Here is a 12,208-nt window from a genome sequence, read left to right as displayed (position 1 = left end):
GACCGTCTTTCTGGTTCATAGATGGCTGTCTTCTCACTGCATCCTCAAGCGGTGGAAGAGGCTAGGGAGCTCTCTGGAGTCTCTTTCATCGGGGTACTAATCCCATTCATGAGGACTCTGCCTTCAGGACTTAATCACCTCCCAGAGGCCCTGCCTCCTAATACTATCACACTGGAGAATCGGTTTAAACACATGAATTTGGGGGAACATAAATACCCAATCTATCGCAAATGATGAGCAAGACAGGGACGGTGGAGAATGGGTGAGAGAATTTAGACTATAAAACCAATTGATGGGTTTTACAATAGTCCCATCAGGAAGTCATAAAACTCTGAAAATGAATTATGATCCTGGAGATGGGCAAAAGGACATGAGAACTTGTGCCCCTATATTGCTATCTTTATCTCTCTCCTCTCTGGGTCTAAGTGCCAGACACCCCACCTGTCTCCATATGACTTCGGGCAAGTCTCTCAACTTCACTACTCTGTTTCTCTAGGTCTAACATGACGAAAATAATAGCTTCCACCTGCCTACCTTGTAAGATTGTTATAAAGATTAAATGAAAAAAATGCAAGTACAGTACCCAACACCCACATTTAACTTATATAAATTCAACTGTAAGCTCTGGTCCAGAGATAGAAATATAAAGAAAGCAAGAGAGGAAATAACAGTTCAGCAGGATGTGAAATTCCACTTTCAATAATTGGTAGCTCTCCCTTGGTGAGAAGGGAGGTGTGAATCTGCTGTTCCCATATTTAGTCCCAGTTCCCCTCTGCTTCTCAGAGTGTGAGCATCTTACAGACTAAGAATTCATTTGTGCTTGAAGCTATGGCTTAGCATAGTGAATGAAACATAGTACATATTCAATGAATGTTCAACAAATATTTGTTTATATCCTTATTCTTCTTATTCTCCTCCACCCTCTTCATCTTGCTAACAGTCTGCAACCTGTGTCTCCAATTGATTGGTCAAATTTTCTCTCTTGCAGTGACAGCTGTCCTATATTGGGGACTTAGCCCACCCTGGCCTACAGAGGAGTCACTGATCTGCCCTAAGTTATTTCCTTCATGGCTACTGAGAAGCAGCTACTCTTTTAGTAGAAGCTACTTGAACCAGAATCAGTCGGTGAGTTTTTGCTTAGTTTCTCACACACACACCCCTGGAATCAATGTCCATCTCCGTAAATTCACCTCTAGACCCACCTCATCACCAAACCCTTTTGCCCTACCAGCCCCAGAGGGAAAGAGGATAATGAAGAATATATTAATCTCTACCTCTCTACTCTTTATTTAAGTCCCATCTCATATCCTGGCCTGGGGCTAATCTCTTCCCAAAATTACTGGCAGGGACAATATCTATTCTCATTCCTGGAAATTCCATCCCCACCCACAAGGTATCATCTGGTCCCAGGGTCCTGGCAATCACCACGATCTGACAGTCCGTTCCTAAAATGCCTGTTTACTTAGGGTTAGTCAACTCTGAGTGTCAGGTATCAGTTGTCCTGCCAGGATTGTATTGTGCTATCCCAAGCTGATTTCAACTCTTTTTCTCAGCCTTTCGTCCAAAGCTGGGTAAGAAGTAAGTCAAGCCAACACATCCATCATGTGTGATCTGCCCTCCACTCTCCATCTCCTGGGAGCAAATGCTTAGACAAGAAAACAGGCAAAAATTTTCCTGAAACAAAGAATAATGTTTAGACATAGAGAAATTTAAACCAAAATTTAGAAAAAAATACTCTCCACAATTTTCAGTGACACAAAATATATGTGCAATATATTTTACTAAATGACTTAATGCTACCATCAGCAGCATCTGCATTTGGATAATTCCACTTTCAGTTGGGTTCTTGTCAACAACAATGGGTATAGGTTTGTCTTATGTCAATAAAATTAAAAGACCCAACAAAGTCCTCTCTCCCAGAAAAAGGAGACCTATTACCTAAGGACAAAAGCAAATCAAGTTTCCATGCGAAAAGGCAGATTTCCATATTCATTGCTTGGTACAGTGCCTGGAACACAGTGAGTCTTCAATTGATGTTAGTTTTTTTATCATAGTAATTGTCATTTGTTACCACCTCACTGCATGCTATCCTACCAGCATGCACACCAAGTGAAAGAACAGATCCTTGTTCTCTTTTGTCTTTCAGAGTCAAATCAAACAAAAATAGATCATCTTCATCCCTAATTTGTGCAGGGATTTGATCTTATGAGATACTTTTGACATGTCATATGTTGCATCCAAGTTCAATTTTACAAGCTCAGAAGTGGCTTACTTTCCCAGGTGCCCCTGGAGGAAGAGTTAGCACTCTCATGAAATGGGCTAGTTCACACTTGTTGCCCAGTGGAATGTGCAAGAATCTCTAGTGCAGAGAATTTGAAGATATTTGTATGAAAGGAAAAAAAAATACAAAGAAAGCTAACTGAGCCCCTTTTCATGAGATTTAAGCAGCAACACTTCAACTAAAATCATGAGCTTATTCCAATGACCTTTTCATTTTAGCCCGCATGGCTCACATTTTATAATATTTGAAAGAGTTGAGACAAGTGCTATGCACATTTAATGTTTTGTTGGAAGATCGGAATCTCTGAATGTTAGAGTTGGCACACACACACACAAAATCTAACAGATAATCTTCCCCACCATGCTCACTTGATGGCTTGGCAGCTGCTGGAGAACTAATTGGTGTGGAGGAATAGATTTTGGACACAGAGTTGCCAAATATAAGCCAAGCACCTCAACTTACTGGCTCTGTGCTTCTGGTTGAGTTACTTCTCCTCTTTGAATTTCATTTTATCAGCCATAAAATAGAAATGATAATAACACCTACTACGTGGGAATATAGTGAAGCCTGAGTAAGACAGTGCATATATGGAAAACTCTTTACATTCTTCCAGGTGTTGCACAAACATTACATGGAGTCATGCTGACGTATTGGGTGAGTACGTGATTTAAATGCTGGAGACCTTAGTTTAAGTCCTCATTCTACCACCTGACATTTTTAAGTGTCACGGTCCTCATCTATAAAATGGAATATGCACAACACTTCCTTCCTGTGGTTTCTGAGATGATCCATGAGATACATATAAAGCACTTACAGTGTCTGATGCATAGAAGCACCAAGTATCACCTATCATTAGACATCAGATGAAAAAATTGATGTTTCTTCGACAAGTGTTTAATGAGATCCAGCTATGTGCTAGGCACTCTATCTTGTGCTGAGTGGAAGTGCCTAGCACAAGGCACCTGGAAGGTTGGAAAAAAGATACCTTCTGCTTCTGAAAGGATTCACCATGTGGTGGGGAGTATCTTACTTCATATGTCCATTCCCAAAAGTGATCAGAGGCTTCTCATTGCCCAGAAAATAAAGTTCAAGTTCAGTATTCAAAACACTTCACTATATGACCCCACCTTATCACCCATTGAACCTCCTCATGCAATCTATGTTTCCAATCAAACTAAATTTCCTATGTCTGTGTCATTACTCATTGTATTTGTGATGATTTCTCTCCAGAGAAACAGAACCAACAAGAGGAGATTTACTACATGAATTGGCTCACATGATTAGAGAGGCCAAGAAGTCCCATGATTTGCCATCTGCAACCTGGAGAACAGGAAAGCCAGTGGTGTAATTCAGTCTGAATCTAAAAGCCAAAGAACCAGGAGCACCAATGTTTGAGGGCAGAAGAGGATGGATGTCTCACCTCAAACGAAAGTAAATTCTCCCTTCCTCCACCTTCTTGTTCTATTTAGGCCCTCAATGGATTGGATGATGCCCAGCCACATTGGTGAGAGCGATTTTCTTTACTCAGTCTACAGATTCAAACGCTAACCTCTTGTAGAAACACCCTCAAAGACACACCCAGAAATGATCTTTTGCCGACTATCTGGGCTTCCCTTAGCCCAGTCAAGTAGACAAATAAAATTAACCATCACACTCATGCTGCCTTCTCCGTCTGGAATACAACTCATCCCCTTCTCTCTGTGTCAAAACCCTACATTTCCTTAATAGCCCAGCCAAAATGCTCTCTGCTGTGAACACCCAGTTTTCTGCTTCAATTCATGTCCCTTTAAGGAACAACTTCTTCTCCACACCTCTTCTGATGTAGCTGCAGACGCCACTCCTTGGCTGCAAAATGGGTATGAGTAACTAGTTCAGATCAAAGAAAGTATGACATCCCCCTCACTTTAGGAATTAGCTCAGGGGTAAGCATGTGACTCAATCCAGGCTGAAGAGAATGACACCTGGGATCAGTGCAGAACTATTCAGAAAGAAAATTTCCTTTCACACTGGAGTTATTAAGGTAGCTGTTAAAGTAGAAGGCTGTGAGTCAAGAGCTACAAGATACCATCTTACCTACAAGAACACCCTACTCAGAGGAAAGCAGAACTGAGAGACAGAGAGGAACCAACTGCTGATGGCATCATTGACCACTTGGGTGGACATCCCTTGACTTTCAGTTAGGGAAGCCAATCCATTTCCTACCATTATTATTATTTATCCTATAATCCATACTCAAGAATGTCCTGTTGACCGAGACCACAGCTTATTTATATTTATGGCTGCTGTGAAACATTAGAATGAGTTTTTGCCCACTGTAGGTGCTCAGCAAATCTTAGGTTAGATTAATCTATAACTCATGGAATGAAATGTGATGGAATCCAAATGGCATTCAACCTCACTAACATTTAACCTGCTTCATTAAAGCAGAGGAAATATATCTAAGCCAAATGAATTATTTGTAAAGACCATTCAGCCATTAGTTTCTCTAGCGCTCCAAAGGAACCTGTACTTTGCATAATAACCTCCATAGATGAGAAAACTATACTTTACAGAGTGTTTTTAATGCTTGTTTTAGAAATGAGAAGCAGCCCTGGAGAGATGAATTGATTTCCTACAGTCTCACAGGAAGTGGGTGGAGCATTGTTGTGGAATCCTTGGTGATTCCAAACTTTGTGATTTCAAAGGACTAGTGGTCCTTTTGCTTTGTCTCCAGAGTCAGGGTAGTACAGGAGTAAGAACTTTTGGAGTCACCCAAGCTGGAGTTGAAACTTCACCTCCACCAGCTGTGAAGCACTACCTCAAGGTCTAGCACATAGCAAGTGCCAAATAAATGACAGTTTTTATTATTACCATTAACTCATATTTTGGTGATTTCTCAGTCCATCAGAAATTTTAAACTGACTTGGAAATCTTAGGGAAGCTTCATCTGACTAGCTCCCACTGTTGCCTATGAGATTTCTCTCGTCTTAGGGAGAATAAATTCCCCCGCAGATGTCTCAGTGGGGAAAATGTAAGACACAAGTTACAGGTGCTTGCATTGTGATTAATTTCCCACCCATTATTCATAGGCCTTCCTCTTTCATAATAAAAAGGAACTGTCTTGTTCTCGTTGAGAGGAGAATATTATTTGCTTACTTTTATAGATTTGCTAAGTTTCATTAGTTTTAGAATCTAATATATATTGAGATCCTTATAAGTTCCAGTAAGAACTTCTCAATAGATTAAGGGAATTTGATGACTGTGGGTGAATAAGAAAATGTGTAAATGAATATAAAACTTAGCTCTGTAAACCTGAAATGGCTTTAAAAATTCTTGCCTCAGGTTGAAGGAAAAATTAAAGGACAATTGCCTCCTTTATGTGACTTTATGTCTCATCATTGTCCTACCTAAATGTCAAAGGACGGACCAGCATACAAAGCACCAACCCAATAGACATGCCTAAAAATAAGGTTTTTGGACCCGCCAAGAAGGTTATTTGGAGCTACTATAGACAAGCTTATATTATGAAAACTTACGTTAATTCCTTTTGGTTTAATCTAGCTAGACCAAATGTGACTGCTTTATAAATTTTTAAAAAAGACACAGCTGATGATTTTAAAAATTCTTAGAATGTGTGCACAATTTAAAATATGATATTGAGGTTGAAAGCATGCCAATACAGGAGAAGAGAAGACACCCTTCTCCTCGGGGGGGAGAAATATTTTATCACTTTAATTGCCAACCGGATTGCCTCTGCGACAAAGTTCGCTCCCCAAATTTTTAAAGAGAAAGCTGAAGGAGAAAGGGATGTTAGAGGAAGGGAATTAACATATGATAAGCATCTACTTCATGCCAAGCATTTTGCATGATGCTCAACACATGTGAGCCCTTACCGTTCTCCCCAAAACCCCTGCGATAGATTTCCTCACTCTACACCAAGGGCCTTTGAGCCCCAGAGGAATTGAGTAAAGTGCCTATGATCTCCTCACTAACAAATAGCAGTGTTGAGACAGAAAAAATCAGTGTTGTGCTTAAAAACAAAATCCAAAACCTCCAGAACTCATTTTTTTCCTCTTCCGTCAGTGTTCTCATAAGTTAGTCATTCATGCTTAGCCTTAATAATTTTGGTATATTGATGTGGGCCCAAGACTAGTTGTTTATCAAACTGTTTCCCTCTTCTGCCTGGACGCAGAGCTAGACCACAGTTTCCAGCCTCCATTAAAGATGTGTGGCCATGTGACTGGTATCTCGCCAAAGGAATGTGGTGGGTGTGATAACCGGCATCCCCAGATCTGGCCCCTTAGAACTTTCTATGCAGTCCTCCAAGTTCTCCCTATTATCACATCTTCCAGCCATACTCAGATGACCTAACAGAGGACTCCGAGGCTCAGTGGATATTGGAGCAACTAGTAGGAAAGAGTCTGGGGCTTCCATGACTACATGAAGCGGTACTATGATGCCAGCTCTCATTAGATTTTGACCTGCATGAAAAAAATTTATTAAATTAAGTCTCTGAGATTCAGGGGTTATTTGTTGCAGCACATAGTCTTCCCTGACTAATACATGATAAACCATTTATACTTAATATTTTTATCTAAGTGAATTGATTTTTTTCTTAAATTTATTTATCATGGCAATATTTACTTTAACCTCTTTTATGGATTCGATGCACTGGCCAACTTTTTCTATTACATGAAAATAAAATCAAAACTAATTTCTAAAGTTTACTGTATAATAATCTTGTGTGTCATATTTTGAGACATATCTCTGTTCTAACCACTTACCTATGCTTGGTCAGGTAGTTGGTCCCTTCTTCAGCCAAGACCTTGAATATCCAAAGTGAATTTCATGTCATGGTATGCACACAGAGGTGCTGTGTCATCCCAATTCAATGACTGCCCTTTAAGTCCGGAGGGCCCAGCCAGAAAGGATGGAATTGAGCAGAAACTCCAGAGCTGCTCTAGCTTAAAGGCAGCAGAAGCCTCTTGGTGAGAGACGGAAATAACTGTGGCCACAGGCCTCTCCTGATTGCTCTGACCTCAGCCCTGTGGTTGTTGTAGTCCCCTAGGAACTACTGAGGACTGAATTAGCAAGAACAGTGGCCCTTCCTACCGTCACTCTGCCTTTGGACCACTGAGCCAGCTGTGCTCACTCTCTTCTAAGTTACCCCGACCCATGGCCTCAACGTACATAGCTTTCAACCAGCACAGTTAGGCATCTGCCCCCAGAAGGCCATCTCTCCAGCCTGCAAAGAAAACCTCCTAAACCCAAGACTAATGTTCTGAAAACAAGCCAGAAGAATAAGAACTCCTGGAGGACAAGGACCATGTTCTAATTATCTCTGATTCCCCAGAACGTTCCAGAGCACAGTACAGGCACTAAATGAGCATTTGCTAAACTGAACATCAAAGGTTGCTCTATTCAGAGGAAAAAAAGTTTTCATGTCACCTCATAGTGATCCACTCCACAAGAGAGAATTGCTTATGAATTCCAAGAAAATATGTTGAAAATTTTCAGTAGGCATACAAGTGATAACCGAGTTTTCCTGGAAAGGAAAGATGAGGGTGTGCTTGAAACCCCACTGTAAAAATCAGATAACTGCTTAGTCTGATATAATTAAGACAGAGTCACCATTTACAAGGAGGAGTGAGCTGCTACTGAAATTCAACTACATCTACACACACACACCCTCCACATTACCACTTCATTAAATCAGTTAAATCTGCCAGTATTTGGTGGTGATGCTTGGAACTGTCTAATGTTGAAAATTAGGCCACCTACCCAAACACAAAGAAAGAGAGAGAGAGAGAAAGCAAGAGGGCTTTTAGTACGAAATATATTTAACCTAAAACCTGATGACTCTCCTGCATGGCAAAGCACTAAGTAATTACTCTAGCCCCAGACATCTTCTCTATACTGGCTTTCTGCACTCTTCCACTCTGTTATTTATGGAAAGATGGCGGGGGAAGGGAGGAAGGGGGGAGAGTAGGGGGAGCAGACGAACTCTTGCCATGGCAACCCTTGCAGAACATGTTACACCTAATACTATCTGTCATTGCTTAGCTAGAGAGCACTTCTCACCAGGAAAAAAAATGCATTTGGCTTGATTGTATGAGCATTTAACATCCATCAGGGAAAACATACAAAGCAATTAAAAGAGTACTCACTTTGTCCCCTCAAGTGTTGAAACAAAGCTCTGAGGCTTCCTTCATTTTAATAAAATCCTCATCTATTTTGTGGAAGAATTGACAAATTTGTGTAAATGACCTTCAGTGTCTTAATGTGATGGACAGGTTCTACCATTGTGCTAAGAATGAAGATGTTGAATATGTTTAAGATTTCTTTCCAGTGTTTTCCATCCAAAATGAAAATGTTCCTTCCCAGCACTTGTTTTCTTTCAGGTATCTGCCCCTAGGTTATCACGGGTTTATTTCTGAATCATTCGCTCACTGCTATCACTGGGCCAATTCACTTTTAGTCCGACTCTCCCTCCCTACCCACCCCCACGCCCCAGCCTGTGGCCTGTCAGTCTTGCAGAGACAAGCAAACACCTTTGTTCTCTCTCCTGGTTTTTAATTACGTTCTCTGGGCTGTGGCTTCCTCTGTTTTTGAGAAGCCTGTAGAATTGCCTGTGAAATGTAAATATTATCGGGCTACAAGAACATAAACACCAAGGAGAACAGGCCAAGATGGGGCAGCACAGCATCAATGCTATGGTATGAGGAAGACCAGAAGACAGGTTTTCATTTCTGGTCGTCAGTTCACAACTGGAACACATGGAGTTATTTTCCAAAAAGTCCTAGGTCTAAGACCAGCCCAAACAGAATATCATATTTTCAAAGGTTGGATTAATCAGGAACCCTTTGCAGACCTGTGTAGTAACACACCTCTACTCTGATAGTTAACAGAGTTCTTTGATTCATTCAGAAAGCATTTTTGAATGACCACGTGCTAGGAACTGTGCTGGGACACAGTAATGCCTGTTGATTTTTGCAATCTCAGTTTAGACTTTAGTTCCTCTAGAAAGCATTCTCTAAATTCTACAACTCGGTCAGGCATCGTCCTCTGTGTTTCCCTGGCACCCTGAGTTTAATCTTAAGGAAGCACTAACTGTTTTCTAATTAACTTCTTAGTCTGTAATAGTCAGGATAGGCTAAGCTAAGCTTCAGTTTATTTAAACTCCCAAGTTTCAGTAGCTTAACAAAGCTATATTTCTCTCTTAAATCACCATCGAGTGTGGACTGGGTGCCCTAGAGCAATGTTCTTATCTAAGAACCGATTAAGGGACCCAGGATGCTTCTATCCTCAACTCTTCTATTCAGAATCCTTTGCTTTCAGTTAAATGTATAGGAGAAATGGAGGTGGGGAAGTGGGGAGAGAGAGAGAGAGAGATCAGACTATGGAGATGCTACACCCACTCACTCTTTACTGTCTCAGAAGAGTTGAGAATTGCAAGAATTAATAATATTGACCCCGTCCAAATTGAAGATAGGAAATATGGAGGAACATTCAAACATTTAGTCAAAAATATCACACTCTGCCCCTATATGCAAAATTAAATTGTAAAACTTTTTAAGAATAGGGACTGGTGGGCCGGCCCCGTGGCTTAGCGGTTAAGCGCGCTCGCTCCACTACTGGCGGCCCTGGTTCGGATCCCAGGTGCGCACCGACGCACCGCTTCTCCGGCCATGCTGAGGCCGCGTCCCACATACAGCAACTAGAAAGATATGCAACTATGACATACAACTATCTACTGGGGCTTTGGGGGGATAAATAAAGGAGGAGGATTGGCAATAGATGTTAGCGCAGAGCTGGTTTTCCTCAGCCAAAAGAGGAGGATTAGCACGGATGTTAGCTCAGGGCTGATCTTCCTCACACACACAAAAAAAAAGAACAGGGACTACTTACACAAGAATTTTATAGCATAAGAGTATGTTTGTACCTGATATGAATTAACCAACAGACACAGAAATTGATAGCACAGGAAAAAGAGAGAACAGTAACCTAGGGATGGCTTAAAATAGGCAGAAGGGAATGGGATTAAGGAAACAAGTGAAGAGTTGGCCCAGACAAAGCCCAAAGTGTTCCTTCATTGTAAGAAGAGAGAGGATAGTGTATATGAGTACAGAGTATACGGATACAAGGAAGTTTGATGTTGGAAAAAATGAGGAAATTTTCTTCTGATTGCTTCTCTTTTCTCAGTGAAATAAGAATGGCCATTAGTTGAGAGTGGGAGGGAAGAGGAACGGATATTGGTAGTTTAAGAGAAGTTAAAGAAAGCAAAAGTTCCTCAGACTCAAGAAACGCAAGTCCAAAGCAGAATAAATAAATCAACATTTAGATATACTGTAAGAAAAATGTCAAATATTAAAGACATAATCCGGGGCAGGGCCCATGGCATGGCGGTTAAGTGCTTGCGCTCCGCTGCTGGCGGCCCGGGTTTGGATCCCGGGTGCGCACCGACACACTGCTTGTCAGGCCATGCTGTGGCAGAGTCCCACATAAAGTGGAGGAAGATTGGCACGGATGCTAGCTCAGGGCCATTCTTCCTCAGCAAAAAGAGGAGGATTGGCATGGATATTAGCTCAGGGCTGATCTTCCTCACAAAAAAAGAAAAAAAAGACAATCAGTAATCAATGATCATCAGAGAAAAATGAGAGAAAAAACAGATTACTTAAAATTACTTACACAAAAGCTGACTTTGCACATGTACATGTGTACACACACACACACACACACACACACATCCCAAAACCTAAGATGGAAAGGACAAATACCTAAAAAGATCTTTAAAAAAACCCGATCAAGACTGAATTTAAAATCGAATCTTTAAATGAATTAAATCAGTGGTTAAAATTCAAACACATACACACACACATACACATATACAGCTTTACAGATGAGTTATCCCAAAGATTCAAGAAATAGATGAATTTTATAATACACAATATGTACCAGAAAATAAAAAGAAGGTAAGTAAGTTTCCCAAAGTATGTTATGAGGCAATTATAACCCTGATAAACAAACGAGAAAAGACTGGAAAATTATAGGCCAATCTCATTTATGAATATAGAAGCGAAATTTTCAATGAAACATTAGGAGGAAGAATCAAACAATGCATTAAAATATTTTTTCAAGATCAAGAATTTATGAAAGGAATTCAAAGAGGTTTTAATATGAGAAAATCTGTTAATTTAAATCACCATATTAAAAAGAATTTTATTAGATCCTCAATACGTGCAGAAAATACTTTTGATAAACATCAACAGTTTGTCATAAGAACTCTTAGCAAAATAGGAATGAAAAGGATCTACTTTAACCTCAAAAGGATATCTATCATATACCTATAGAAATAATATGGTATTTAACGGTTAAATATTAGAAATAATTCTAAGTCAGAAAGATGAGAAGGACAGCTGGTAATAGTATTTTTATTCAACATGATATTGAGGTCCTAACCAGTAAAAGAGACAAAAACAGCAAATAAAAATTAGAAGGATTGGGAAGAAGGAAGAAAATTTTCATTATTTTCACATAATATGACTATCTCCATAGAAAAATCCAAGAAGAATGAAGTATAAACTCTTATTACCAATAAAATAGTTCAGCCTATTTACTTGATATAAGAACAATATTAAAAGATCACTCTTATTGCTAATATGCCAGCAATAAACAAATATAACATGTATATTTTTTAAAAGACAATTTTTACAAAGGAACAAGAACTATAAGGTGTCTGGGGGTATAAAATGATTCCTTCTCTTTGGAGAACTGTTTGGCAGTTTCATATAAGGTTACACATTTACTTATGACTTAGCAATTCTACTTCAAGGATTTACTCCAGAGAAAGAAAGGTTTCTACCCACAAAGAGAACTACACAATTCTCTTGGGAATTCTTAGGAGAGTTGCTCATAACAGACAAGAACAGAAAACAATGCAAATATCTA

At 39.9% G+C, this 12,208-nt stretch overlaps 1 long non-coding RNA gene across 1 annotated transcript; it reads left to right on the top strand.

Annotated features, from left to right (window-relative positions):
• Positions 1-1,001: 1,001 nt before the first annotated feature.
• Positions 1,002-3,938, top strand: LOC131409296 (uncharacterized). The gene is made up of 2 exons (XR_009220895.1): positions 1,002-1,125; positions 3,512-3,938. It is a non-coding gene; the product is annotated as an uncharacterized LOC131409296 (long non-coding RNA).
• The last annotated feature ends 8,270 nt before the right edge of the window (positions 3,939-12,208 follow it).

The sequence above is a fragment of the Diceros bicornis genome, chromosome 8 (genome assembly GCF_020826845.1).
Source record: "Diceros bicornis minor isolate mBicDic1 chromosome 8, mDicBic1.mat.cur, whole genome shotgun sequence".
In the NCBI taxonomy this organism is placed as follows: Eukaryota; Metazoa; Chordata; class Mammalia; order Perissodactyla; family Rhinocerotidae; genus Diceros; species Diceros bicornis.
The sequence above is the reverse complement of the archived record's forward strand: the minus strand, read 5'-3'. Positions and strand labels throughout refer to the sequence as shown.